Here is a 13,124-nt window from a genome sequence, read left to right on the forward strand (position 1 = left end):
CCTGTCCAGAACTGTTTCCTGTCCTTAATCAAGTGTTGGTTGTATAGGCTCTGGTCTACCTTAACCATTAATTGGATTAAACAGCTTTGCAAATGCTATGGAATGGTAAAAGACAACAGTGTTAACAAATTAGCCAATTTTAAATAAAATGAATGATCTTACAGTTAATAAAGCAATGTCAACATCGGGCAAAGCTGCTGCATCACATGCCCTGAATATTATTTGCAGTCAGAATGTGGCTTACACTTCTGGTGAAAGCACCTGGACAGCTTCATAGTGACAACTTTCCTTCCTAAAAGGTCCTGTCATGTCACTCATACAACACTTAAAGTTCAAAGAATGGCTTTATCACTAAAACCTCCAACCATCTGTGTCCTGTGAAGTTGCTCCACAACACAATCAACAGGTTTCCAAGCATCCTCTGCTCCAGATTTATAAAATTCCATATAGGGACAGTATACTGTATGATGATTCTTGACAGCTAATAGGCAATATCACAGTAAATATATACAGCATATTGAGACCTGCAGTTAGAAGCTGGATTGAGTGTATGTGTGTGGGACTGGGAATACCTGTGAGGTTATACTGCTGGTGGTTACCCTTGACCTTGATAGCGCATTAAGACAGCAGTAAAGGACAAGACATAAACACTGTCTCCACTGAATGCTTGCACCGACCTTGGCTAGACGGTGAATTTAAGTGGGGTAAGTGTAACAGAGATAAGAAGACTTCCAGCACACACACATAGAGCTTTTAATCCATAGCATCTCCCACATAGCATATCTAATTTGAGGTATCCATCTGCCCTGCTGACTGCTCTTTCTCTCTGCCAGAGGCAATATCGGTGGCAACAAGTCATCCTTTCTGTATAAGGCACAGACATGGCATGCAAAGGAAGGTGTCTATGCCATCTGTCCACTTACTCAACTGTTAATCTATTTTCAGGCTTTCTTAATTTTATTCTAAGGTTGTATAGATCTGGGGCATATCCCAGCATCATCAGCAGAAACCATGACTCAGCTCTGGATGGAGTGTCAGTCTCTCATGACACACACAAGCATGAAATAACATCAATCAAACTAAAGGTTACGAATTAACCCAACATGTCTTTCAGATGTATAAGAAAAAGCAGACTATCACAGAAAAATCCACACAGTCACTGGGGGGGACTTACAAACTCAATGCAGGTGTGCAGTCCAGTTGTAGAGTTGTGGAGATCCTAACAGTATGGCACATAAGGATGGAATCAAGTCTAGATGAAGCAGCATTTCATTCCACATCCCCCTTGTGTACATTAGCAGTGTCCACTGCCAGATGGGTTCCTCCTTTTCATATTGTGACTCTCCATTGTTCTCTACTGCTTGGTAACAACTAATTCTCATATCAACTCTGAATTCTTGATGTGGACTGATACTTAAGTGAGTTTGAGATTAAACACAAGACAATCACTGAGCCCTCAGCTTCTCTCATTTTCAGCATTTTTAATAGTACTAGGGTGTTGTACCGTGTTAGCCATTATGAATGGAGAGAAAAGCCAAGCAAAATGACACCTTTTATTGGCTAACTAAAAAGATTACAATATGCAAGCTTTCGAGGCAACTCAGGCCCCTTCTTCAGGCAAGATGTAATCAACATTTTTAATAAATTCAGACTCATTTATTTGAACCAGACCTTTTTTTCTTTTAGACTTCTAATTTTGACTGATTTTTAGAATAAAGTTTTTACCTGAAAAGTTTCCAATTTCGCCTATATTACCTCAATTCTGAGCAGCCTTTTCCAGTCTGATCCAAAATAAAAATCAACTGCAGTGGAGTGAAGATTACACGGCGGCTCAAGTGACCAGTAAATTCTGTAGGCAGAAGACTTGTATAAGCCAAATATTATGATGCAGAAGTCAAGATTTTTTTCTGCTTCATATACAACTCTGTAATGGCTAGTGTAGTTTTCTACACCGTGGTATGCTGGACCAGTAACATCACTTCAAGAGTGGCCCACCAAATCCATCCATCTATCCATCTATCTATCTAATTAGCGTCTGTAAAAAGCCAAATTTCCCCCTGGAAACAAATAAAGTTCTGTCTTTCTATGTTGTGTGGTATTAATTATTGTTTTTAGAGTACAGTACAGTATCAGGGATTCTCTCTTTATGGTTTTTTTTGTAATATTTGGTCTCTGCTGATATTTGCTGTCATTATGTTTTCATTCTGCTGATTACTCAAGACATTAGCTAAATTTACTAAGAAAGATACCTAAGTAGGAATAACAATCTCAGCCTAGGAGATGACAGACAAAAGTGAAAACCTCTGGTTTTATTTCAAATGTTTGATTTCAAGGGCTTGCATACTGAAAATAAATGTATTAATTTCAATAAAGATAAACATGAATTACTTAGGAGTAAAAATTTGTAAAGGCCAAATAGTATAGCAAGGAATTGCCATCCAGTTATGTGGAAGAATTAATAAAAGACTTGGGATTATGTACTGTAGAGGGGCTCAAATTGAACATACCCATTGCGAAGAAGACACATCTTCACAGTCAGACACTCTGTTAGTCACTTGAGCCAAGGGAGATCTCCTTGGTTTAAGTGACTAAGACAGCTGATTACTGCTCTCCACGTGGGGTTGTGGTCTCGAGTTTGTGTGCCAGGTGCCCAATGGGGAAGACCAGTGTGTGAAGCAGCGCCCAAGAAAACAGAAACAGATTAGGCAGATATTTGTTTCTAAACTGGATGTTATGTATATATTTCATACTTTGGGCATATCGGAGAAGTTAGTTAAATAATTAGGTGCTAATTTATACAGTTTTATTTGGAGAAGGAAAACCCGCTTCTTGAATTAAAAATAAATATCCAACAAATTAGAACAGAATATATCAGAGATTAATACTTATAATACAATGTATAAAACAAATTGGTCAAAAATATTTAAAAAAATAAATATGCTATGTGGAATATTTTTCTTAACCTTGAATTCTTATAAAGATGCAACTTTAATATTAAACAAAAAAACACCAAGATATCTAATTTTCAAAGACAGGTGATATTAACATAGAAACTAATATATAAATATAATTTCTCCTTATACCAATATTTGATATTAAGCGCAAAAATCAAGCATTATTTATTAGAATATATTCTGAGAACAACCTCTTATCAGTAATGGATTTGTTGAAAAAGAATTTGTAAGCCAGTTAGAATGTACTAAAAAAAGTTAAGGTTTCTATTGCCAGTGAAGAATATGCAATTGTATATGACTTGATTCCTAATGTGGTATTAATATTATGGAAAAAATAAAGATGCTAACAAAATGATAGCACAGATATTTTTATAGTCTGCCTATCTGTTGGGAATTACCTTTTTTAGATAAAAGATGCAACAATATCAGTGCGGGCCAAAGCCCATTTTGAGCCCTAGGGGGTCCATATAGAGGGTAGCTGAATGAATAAACTTCAACGACCTGTAGAGAATGGGCTTCCCCTCAGTGGCTGGGGTGTGCACCCCTTCAGTAGCACAAACGCCTTATATACAGTATATATACTGCAGACTTTAAGGAGCGCGTGCCCCTTGGTGCACAGATCACGCACACTTTTACTTTCACAAACAGTGTCCACTGGGTAATGTCACCCACTCTATATAATCAGAGTCTGGCAACTGGGGGGTTGGGGGGTGGTGTAGATGGATGGTGCCCCTCAGGTTTATTATCATTAATGGTTTCCACACATCATCATCATACTTTTGGAAAGGTCATCGATATAGGTGTTAGTCAATATTTTTCTTTTAATAAATCTAACAATCAAACGATCATTTGTTGTGTTTACTCAGGTTATTTTTTGATGATACAAAATTTGTTTGGACAGCAGAAACAATTAAGTGTAATGAATAAGCAAAAATAAAGGAAATCAGGAAGGGAAAAATAGTTTCAAAGTTTTAACATACTATATGGTTATTAATTAATACATTTGAAAAAAGTATCTTATACAGCTATACACAAAATATACTCACCAGTGAAGTATAAAATTGACACAGATGGTAAATGTGTCTTCTGAAAGGTGGATAAAGAATCTGTAATGTATTTAACTTTTTGTGTATAGATAGAGCCTGTTAGAATGATATTTAAGATGTATTGTAAAAATTTCCTGAATTGTGTTGTTTACTTGAATGATGATGATATCTAAAAGATATTTAAAATTATTATTTAATTAATTATAACTTTGGGGGAATACCACATTCACAAGATGAAATGGGCAGAATCAAGCCCCAAATGTGTATTGTTTAGCAGTAAAGTAGAACATCACATCTCCGGTATCTGATTACTCCAAAACAAGAAGGCAGTCTAAACATACTAAGTATACTGTAATTTAAAGAATTTGATTTATTCTGAAATTAATACCTGTGGTATATATGAATAATATACTAACAAAGTGGTTAGTTTGCAATGATATATCTGAATCTTACAAATGTTAACTATCAATTTTAAAAAAGAGAGCTGTCTGTGCTCTCCATTTCTTGTGTCCGTGTTGACTGTGCATGTGCTGTAAATGACACACACAGATGTACCCGAGGAATAACAGAAGTTGCACGTGTAACCAGATAAAGTATTCTGTGTGCACATGTAGGCCTGCACATTTAAAACATGCTCAAGTCTGTGGGAGCCCCTACTGTTCTATACTGCACCCCTATAAAATGTACTGGTCCTAAATAGGCCTGTTAACTAATATCAATATTACAGTGTAGCTAAACAATACACATAGAACTGAAATTATTCTCCAGCAAAGCATACATTGGATTGGTTTCACTTCCTCTGTACAAAAATGATACCCTTGGATCTTTAATGTTTTAACTGAGTACATGTCAGTTTAGTGCTTTACCGATTTTTAATTTTCTGTTGCACTGTTTTATGGCTAAGGCTTCCACCCAAACATCTCAGATTGGAACCCCGTGTCAGCTTTTACTAAACGCCCTTGCAGGGTCAGATGGCTGTCACTCTATTCTTGGAATAAGTACGCTTTTACCTTTGAATTTTCCATTTGTCATTTACAAGTCTAGAGTTTCTGATGTTAATCAGAGAAACAATGCACTGGTTGAGTAGAACAAACAACTTTTTCTTAGGTATTTGAATAACATTATTAAGCCAGTTGTTTTTAGGAGGAAATGGAGCTTATTTTATGAAGTGATATTCAAATGTGAACTTTTATTTTAGGGTGGCACAGTCATTAGCACTGTTGTTTCTCGTTTCAGTATCCCAGTCTGATTAATGAGTGGGCTTTACACATTCCAGTGGAGTTTGTGGCTTTCTGCCATGTATTATCATTTCATCCCACATCCTAAAGGCAGGCTTCTATTCACTGAAAATGTTTAGCCTACTTTATGATCACAAGGATCAATCAAGGTTAGATTGTCAACTGTAAATTGTCCTATGGTTGCGTCTGGAAGTGTGCCCTATGAAGGACTGACAGTGGGATTCAGTCAAGGGCTGTTTCCTGCCCAGTGTCTGGTATTGTCAAGATAGCTTCTAGCACCCTATTACCCAAAAATAAGACAATTCTGAAAATTAATCTATGGAGGGTGGCACGATGGCACAGTGGTAGTGCTGCTGCCTCACAGTAAGGACACCTGGGTTTGCTTCCTGGGTCCTCCCTGCGTGGAGTTTGCATGATTGATTGATAGATAGATAGATAGATAGATAGATAGATAGATAGATAGATAGATAGATAGATAGATAGATAGATAGATAGATAGATAGATAGATAGATAGATAGATAGATAGATAGATAGATAGATAGATAGATAGATAGATAGATAGATAGATAGATAGATACTTTATTAATCCCAATGGGAAATTCACATGTGCCCATGTCTGCGTGGGTTTCCTCTGGGTGCTCCAGTTTCCTCCCACAGTCCAAAGACATGCAGGTTAGGTGCACTGGCGATCCTAAATTGTCCCTGGTGTGTCCTTGGTGTGCGTGTGTGCGCCCTGCTGTGGGTTGGCACCCTGCCTGGGATTTGTTCCTGCCTTGCGCCCTGAGCTGGCTGGGATTGGCTCCTGCAGACCCCCGTGACCCAGTGTTAGGATATAGCGGGTTGGACAATGACTGACTGACTGACTGACTGAATCTATGGACATGGACAATGCTTTTGTGGTACACTGTCCATGTCAGGATAGTGTGGGACATGTGCACTTACTTGTATTTCCTTCCAACTGCCACCAAAGCCTTCTGTTTATAACCTACCAAACACAAATAATTTTATTGTACAAAGCTTGCATTACGGCATGACCTGGGCAATTGTGCCTACTGAATGAACCCTTTCAGTATGATGGCATGTTTCCTCAGGTTCCATAAACCATGATCTCTATCTAAACCTTCTGCTCCAAATGAACTGTTACTTTGAGCAAGTTGTCATGCATGTGCGACTGGTGATCACCTTCCAATCTTTGCTGAGGTAAGTGGTACCACTCTGGAAGGAGAAGAGGCACTCACGCTAACTCCAAGAAGCCACTGAGTAAGGGCAACTAACCAGGCCACAGCAGCCAAAGCTGGCACCATCCCATTCAGTCAGGGCTCTATAAAACCTAACGGTCCTGGAACAAGCTTGATCAAGTTACCCAAGCCTCCCTAACACGGGAAACCTTTTTTTTTTGGGGGGGGGGGGGGGGTTAATATACTATCTTTTTGTGGGTGCCATTGTGCATGCTTTTTGTTTTTCCTTGGTTTATTAAATAGGGTCGTCCGGCTGGTGTCCCAACATTTCAAAGTGGCTTGTTTTCACTGGTCACAAATTCGTTAACAATTTTGAAAATTGTTTAACAGGTTCATCTATTTTTTTAACCTACCAATATGGGGCTACTACAGAGATGCACACTTATACATGGAGTTTCACTTAACTTTGCTTGCTTGTCTGAGTTGTGAGGGGGAGAACTGGAATGGGCTTTGGAAGAACATGCCCTGAATGTGCTTATGTAAAAATCCAAGAAGAAATTGTGCAAAACTCTTAAATAAAATTAACCTTTATGGTTATGAAGTACATGAATGGTCTTGAAGCAATTAGTAATCATTGTCTTTACTGACTCATTCTCAGATAGCCAACAAATGAACGTGTCAATGCCACCCAGACAGCTAGTTACCACTGTTCATTACAAATCCCGGAGGCACATGCTAAGTGTCTGAACATGGTCGGGTTGTGTGATTCTGATCTTTAAATAGGATCTCTCATTGCCAAAGCTGTAATCTGATCTGCTTGTCAGCTGCAGGGGGTTTCCAGGATGAACTGAAGGCATACAATTTGATTGCTAAATATTCCATACTCACAGGATAAGAGTTTCACCTGAACTGTAATACAATTGAACATTCCACTAACAATCTGAATTTAACACCCATGGGGTCAAAGAGACTAGGCAATCGACCTCAAATGTTAAGGTACTCCGAGTGAAAACAAGAGCACGTGGCTTCCAATCTGAGAACCTCTGAAAAATACATAACCATAAAAATATTCTTGGTGTGAATAAATGTGTCCCATCCAGGACTGGTTGCTCTCTGGCATTCAGATAGATCCCAGCTTAAAAATGAAAAGTGGGCTCACAGAAGGGATAGATAGGTATTATTTATTGTTTATTTTTTTTAATCACAATTCTGGGTCGCAGGCAGCTAGAACTTATCATGGAAGTAATAAGTATAAGACTCAACCCTGAAAGAAGCCTCAGTTCATTCTTGGATATACTGGCCCAGAAGCAATCAGCAGTTAACCTGACATTTGATATATAGAAGGATATCCGAGTACATAAAAAGCCTACAAAGAGAAAGTGAGAACATGCATATTCGTATTGATGGGACTAAGATTCAAGCCAGATCCCTGGAGCGTTTAGGCAGTTACAGTAGCTTTACTGTGATATCCAGAAGATTAGAAGTTTCCTTTAAAACAAAGATCTCTCTCCATGAAATGAATGCTACTAAGATCTCTGTAATGTAAGCAGGTGGTAGTCAGCAAAGAGCATGAAGTGATCATCCATCCATTTATTGTACCTGTTTATCATGAGGTCAATTTGGGGAGTATGCACTAGTACAGCATGTTGCCGTAACCACCACACGACGAAACAGCTTAGGATCCTGGTTGGCAACACCCCAGGTAGACACATGGTCCAGTCCCACCCTCCGGAAATGACCATCTATCTGCCACAGCCAGGTGTAACGAAGGCGTCCCCTTGGCCTGGTTCAGCCATTTAAGTCCTCAACAATAAGGATCCTGCGATCGCGCCACATGGCCATTGTGCCGTAACTGATGCTCCCTCACATTGCAGGTAATGCCTCATTTGGGACTCCATGAGCAACAGCTCATTCGACACAAAGTCAAACCAGCGGTACCTAAGGATTCTCCAGAAAGACACAGTTCTGAAGGAGTCCAGCCTTCCTCTCAGGTCACTGGATAGCGTCCATGTTTCGCAACCATATAGCAAGACAGGAAGCACCAGGACTCTAAAGACTTGGACCTTCATCCTTTTGCATAGATATCGGGAGCACCACACACCCCTTTCCAGTGACCTTGTGACCCCACACATGCTCTCCCAATCCATCTACTGAGCTCATAGGAAGAGTCACCAGAGACATGAATGTCACTACTGAGGTAAGTAAACCTCTCTACAACGTCGACACTCTCTCCACAGACAGACACACTGCTGACAGATAAAATAAAATGATTCAGTAAGGATTATACTGGTGAAGTGACAGACCAGCAGATGCAGGATGAAATGTAAGGTGGTGAGGTGAATCTCCTCAGTATCTTGGAATTACTGTGCTTCAACTGTACATCCATCCATTTTCTAACTTGTTTATCCACTTAGGTGTTATGAAGAGCTGCTGCCAGTGGGTGAAACATGGGAACCGATCCTGGATGGGACCCCAAACCATCACATGTCACATTCACATACTAAACACTGCTTACATACGCCATTAATAATATCCTTCCAGAAACTTATGTCACCGTAGTAGTGCTGCTCATGTTTCCTTCATAAAACTTTATTTTGGGTCTTGAAAATCTGTTATTTCTTAAAGGGGTTCAATTATTATGTGCCTGGTGACACCATGTGGTGTTTAATATGGCAACTGGCACATTTTCTGTCCCATGTGTTGCAGCCACTAGTACATTGAGGAAAATTATCAAAAGCTATCCTTATATTAGATTTTTTCCCCACATCCTAAATGTTTTCACAGTCTGCAGTGGCTTTTACCTTTCTGTCAAATACTCACATGCCTGCCAGAATTGTAATTCCTGTTGTCCCATACACAGGGTTGGTTCCTGCCTTGTGCCTGATGCCACTTGTATTGACATTGGCTTCATGTGACACTAGGTGTAGAAAATGTACAAATGAAGAGAAGGACATCAGAGAATGATTAAAGTGTATGAAATTCTGAATGACATGGTGGCACAGTGGTTAGTGCTGTGACTGATTTGAGTAACAGTTACCATCTGTATGAAGTCTGCATGTTCTCACTTATAAGTATGGGCTTTTCTTTAGTCCTCTGGCTTCCTCTCACATTCGAGAGACCTGCAGGTTAAGCTGATTCACATCTTTAATGTGACCCATATGAGTGACTGCAAGTGAGCCCTGAAAACCTCAATCAATTTAGGTGGATCAGGAGAATAGACAGAGAATTCTGAGTGTACAGGTTTGTTCAGAATGGAACAACGTATGACGCGCTTACTTCATGAAGGGATGGATTGCTCTTGTCAGAGTTTGTTCTTTATCAAGAAGTCACACTGTGTTTTTACGCAATCTGTTTTGAGAATGCCTAGAGGCCACTTGCATGGGGCATGTTTGTATGTTATCTGGCATGTGACACTTCAGGAACTTTCGCAAGTGCCAAATGGTTTTTGTTCTTTAAAAGCAGAGCCAAGCCTGTAATGGGTACAGATGGTCCTCACAGATGTTGACCATGGGATTGCCGAGGATTCTCAAAGAGATTTTAGTACAGTGAGTGGTGTACCTATAAAGAATGGCAGGATTCTAACAACATTGTTTCCTAAAGCTCAAGGCTGCTATTGAGGGTCAGAAAGAATTCAGCTCACATAAATGTTTCACATTTTGATGGCGCTCGATAAGGAAATATAGTGTAAGATTGCAGAAAGAATATTAGCACATGATAGGCGTCAATTCAAACGTCTGTTAGATACAATAGATTTGCTGTTAAGCATGTTGGTCTCTTTCACAAGTGAACATACATTTCAGTGGGGCTCCTCAGCTGTGTCCAATTTGCCAGGACACACTGGCAGTAAGCCTTAATAGCACCTTCAGTTAAGCTTGTGTGTTTATTCTTGATATTTGATAGTCAGCTTCTACTTCAAAACTACCTACATTTTGCATATATTATATTTTCTAAGACACTTAGAAGAGTTGCACAATTTTTTAGTGCAGCTGCTCCATGGCTCTAGCATCTTGATTGCAAATACTATGTCCAGTGTCCATGTGGAGTTTGCACATGCAGTCTCATCATGTCTAAATCGGGTTTTATACAAGCACTTTGTGTTCCTTTCCCACATCCTCAAAGGTGTCGGAGAAATGCTAATTTGCAATTTTAAACTGGTTCTTGTGTGAGTGGGCCCTGCAAAAGATGAGCAACCTCTCCTGGGCTGACTCTTAATTTATCAGGTTTGTGTTCAAGTATTCCCCATCCACATATCTGAGCCAACGTTTTCATTATGGGTTCATAATTAACTGGAGTTAACTATAATGTGAAAGGTGCAATCTAACCATAGATGGACCACAAGTCTGTGACAGGGCACACTTGGAAGCAAAAGTTAAAGAACGTTATGAGTAATATTTTACATAAAGGTGAGACTGTCAGGTGTTACTTCTGTAAGTAATCTGTGCTATTAAGGTGACCACCACTGATGTCACCCGAGTATTCCTGGGTGAGTCTGCCCATGAACTCATTCCATAAATGTATCAAAACTTTCACTGAAGCTCTGCAAGTTCTGAAGTTCTTTCAAAAATTGTGTACTATAGAAATGTGCTGAATAAAATAATTCAACACAATTTTATTCATACAACATAGGTCCCTTTTAAAAGTACAAAAAGCTGTACTCATTTACAAGCCAGTTGATATAAAGCACTACAGCTCAATAACATCACACAGTGTCATGCAATGGAACTTGAATTTAGCAATCTGCTTAACTGAAATATAATTTTGGATACATATATTCACTGATTTTCTTTCCCTTGCCTTCTTTATTGATCTAGTTCTTTACAAAATAACACAAGAAAAAGGAAAGTACTCATAATTTTGTTGTCTAAACTTTTCAGAGGTTGGAGATGTGTTCAGTGTGTATTGATGTTTTTGATTGTGCCCCTACACAGATAGTGTGGTCTTACTGGTAGGGGACTGGACTTTAAAACAGAAGGCTGTCAGCACAATGACTCAATGTGTGTCAAGTCACTGGGCAAAACTCAAACTTTAAAAATATGGAATTAATTCAACTATACTTGTAAAGGGCACAGTGATTAGTCCTGCTACTTCAGAAAGCCTGGGCTCAAATCCCAGTCTGCTCACTTTCAATGTGATGTTTGCACATTGCTCCACAGTCTGGGTAGATGTTTCTCCCATAACCCCAAAGACCATACACTTAAAAGTTATTGAGGACTCTACATTGGCTCAATAGGAGTGAGCGGCAAATTGTCACTTTCTGTGTGGAGTCTGAATGTTCTGTCAGAATGTGTTTTTCTGTGGTTTCCTCCCACATCCCAAAGACATACTGACTGGGTTGACTTATGGTGCTAATTGGCCCAATCTGAATGACTGCTACAATACTCCTGTTTTGCACTCTAAGGCACCCTAATGGTCTCTGACCCCCCACCATAACCCTTAATATTAGGGTTTTATTTAATACATTAATGAAAGTGTTCCCAGACTATTTTCCTGTTTTACAAGTGCAATTTTCTTTAACTTGTACATTTGCCATAAGTTTTGATAAAAATATGTCTGTAAAGAAAACAGGGATTCTCCTTATAAACTGGGGACTGAAATGTGATTAATGTCACAGACAAATGGAAGGTAAAATGGAGGATTGCTTACAGCTTACAGCATACTACATTTGATATCATTTGATAAATCGTGGGCCCCATAAGCTCTTAACGTTATGTTCCAGAGCTTATATTCAATGTGATCAACATGCACATGTGACAGTCTCTCCTGCTGGATGTCAGGTGAATTCCAAAGGCAGCTTGTCATGACTGAAGTGTAAACTGCCTGTCACATGCCTTCTGTTTTTAAATTTGCCAGTGCTTACTCTTGGCATAAATAAACACATCTGCCAATCTTAGGGTATGTGGCTTGCCGTCTATTTCTGTTGGTTTGGATGTTCAAGTAATGTTAACAAGTGGTGGGTGATGTGAATTAGATAGGTGGGTGCTACCATAAAGCATTAGATAGGATCCATCTGCTGCAGTACTAGTCATATGTGGAAGCTTTTACCATGTCACTTCACTAGTCCCCAAGGGGAAAATGTCTTTTCGCATGACTTTTGGAGGCAAGAGTGCAGGGTCAGCCATTGAACTTGCTTCCATGGGTCTTGCTCAAGGGCCAAAACTAACAGGATTTGAACCAGCAGCATTCAAGATACCAGTGAAGATCCACAGCCACAGAGCCACCACTCCACCTTGACTGCCAGAGGAAGCAACTACTTATCACAAGAGTTTATCAGATGTGAGGTGGTACCACAGTTGGAATTCAAGTTTACATGAAGTGGTGCAACGGTTGAAATTAAAGTCAACTGTAAAAACATGTCTAGATTGTATTTCCTTTTTTTGTGAACAGTAGCACTAAACCCAGTTTGTAGGAGGTGCTACACAGCATTATATATGCATTACATATCTTAAACCACGTAATAAAATGCTACGGCCTGTGTGTGTGTGTGTGTTTCTGATCCCACCAAGCAAATTGATTGGTCAATTTGGCTTTGGTATGACTGGTGAGTTTTGGTTTGGTTGCTCAGTCAAATACAATCAAAACAGGAAGTGCCGAGCAAGAGAGGTTGACACACATGAGGGTACCAGGGAAAGGCGTAGAAGGAACATTGAGAGTCACCTTCAAACACAAGAAGTATTCACAAGAATAGAAATGGGGGACCACTTACCATT

The sequence above is a fragment of the Erpetoichthys calabaricus genome, chromosome 14, assembly GCF_900747795.2.
Source record: "Erpetoichthys calabaricus chromosome 14, fErpCal1.3, whole genome shotgun sequence".
NCBI classification, from domain to species: Eukaryota; Metazoa; Chordata; class Cladistia; order Polypteriformes; family Polypteridae; genus Erpetoichthys; species Erpetoichthys calabaricus.